Raw genomic sequence first — 2,065 nt, forward strand, 5'->3', positions numbered from 1 at the left:
CTGTTGTGATTTTTGTCTTTCATTTAGCAGGCATCCACAAGAATAGCAATATAAAGGAAAGCAACATGATTATACTGTTGAATTTAAGATTGTCAGTCAGGCTGATGTGAACTTGTACGAGTGTATACTTCAAAGGGAAAAAACCCAACATCTCTGCAGTTTGGACATAATATGCAAAGAGTTAGGGGTTGAGGAGGTGGTAGCTTGCTGTTGCATAGTGGGTTGTTAGCTTATCTTTATCATCATAACTGATCATAGTCCAGTCAGTTTCTACTCGCCCCTTCTTTCCACCATCTCCCTCTGCTTTGAAGGGCTGCCTTTGCACTGGTAGTCATGAAAAAAAATTTACAGGTTTCTCTCTCCCAACAGCCACTTAATTTATATCTCAGCCATTTCAGTTTGCATCAGCCCTTTCGATAAAAAACACATTTTGGAATTACAAATGCAAGATACCCTCGATACTTTTGAGTTCTGATCCATGGTTATAGCACTGGCTATACTCCTCAAACTACGGAAGTTATTGAAATAACTTTCATTAATGAGTCATTCTGTGTTCATTAGACAGAACCATTTGCATGAGATTTTTGATAGTTTTACAGAAACATTGGTATTAGAAGAAATATTTCTGACGTTCACAGATATGATAATTTTGCCACATTGATATTTCCAGCATTAAACATATTAAATGATAGAAAACCACTGCATATTGAGATCATTCACCAACTCCTCTACTTTCCTTTTCTATCATCCCTCTTGCCTTCAATGCCTCATCTTTTTCACAGTTTTGATGAAAAGTCAAATTAATCTAAAATATGAATGAAGTTTCTCTCCACAGATACTGCTGTGGCCAGCTGAGTATCTTCAGAATTTTTATTTTTTTGTTCATAAGCCCTACTTCCATTATCCTAAGCAGTCCCTCAAGTCAGAGGGAGACTTTGGTCCACTTTGAAGTAGTGGGTCCTCAGGTGACTAACAGTCCAATACTGGATGCACACCTGCGACAAGTGGGGACCATCGAACTGCTGACCACCCAACTTCCTTTCCTCAAACTCATCTCTGCTGAAGATGTGAACGGTTCCCAGGTACTATATGCCTAGTGTCAAAAGAAAAATCCCAAATCTTCCATCCTTACAAACTACCATCCATGTTCAACTTCCCTTTCAAAAAGGGCATAAGAAAGTAATGCAAGAGTAGACCATTCAACATTTCAAGCTTGCCCATGAACACTGGTAATGTGGCCCAGGCCTGAACTCTTTTCTGGCAACTCCTTATAGCCTCAACTCTCCAATATTTCAACAAAAAAAGTTTAAAAATATCTTTCACCTGTCTTTAAAAACTGTCATCTAGCTTCCACAACTCTCTAGGGTGAAGAACTCTAGACATTCAGAACCATCTGGGAGAAGAGATTCCGTCACATTTCAGTTTTAATGAGTGTCCCCCTTATTCTGTAATTATGTCTGGACATTTACACCACTAGTGGGAACATCTATCCTGTCAAACATCCCCTTGGAATTATAGGATAATAAAATGTGAGGCTGGATGAACACAGCAGGCCAAGCAGCATCTCAGGAGCACAAAAGCTGACGTTTCGGGCCTAGACCCTTCATCTGATGAAGGGTCTAGGCCCGAAACGTCAGCTTTTGTGCTCCTGAGATGCTGCTTGGCCTGCTGTGTTCATCCAGCCTCACATTTTATTATCTTGGAATCTCCAGCATCTGCAGTCCCCATTATCTCTGATACCCTTGGAATTATGTATGTTTCAATAAGATCACCTGTCATTCTTCTAAACTGTAATGAATAGTGGCCTAACCTGTTTAACCATTACTTTCCCATCTTTGAAAACATCACCCAAGACCCAATATTATCCCCCAGACCGCTGAAGATGAAAGCAAATTCACGAGTGTTTTTGTCCCTCTTTTAGTACTAAAGTAGCTCTAAGGCATAAATCACATTGCTGTGGCAAAGGTAAACTAGCTCTCCTCAGCCTATATGGAAGCCTTTGACAGTTGGCAACTTTGTCATCCTCCAAAATCACAACCATCTTCTAGTTGGGTAGGCCTTCATT

Source organism: Stegostoma tigrinum, chromosome 3, assembly GCF_030684315.1.
Source record: "Stegostoma tigrinum isolate sSteTig4 chromosome 3, sSteTig4.hap1, whole genome shotgun sequence".
NCBI lineage: Eukaryota > Metazoa > Chordata > Chondrichthyes > Orectolobiformes > Stegostomatidae > Stegostoma > Stegostoma tigrinum.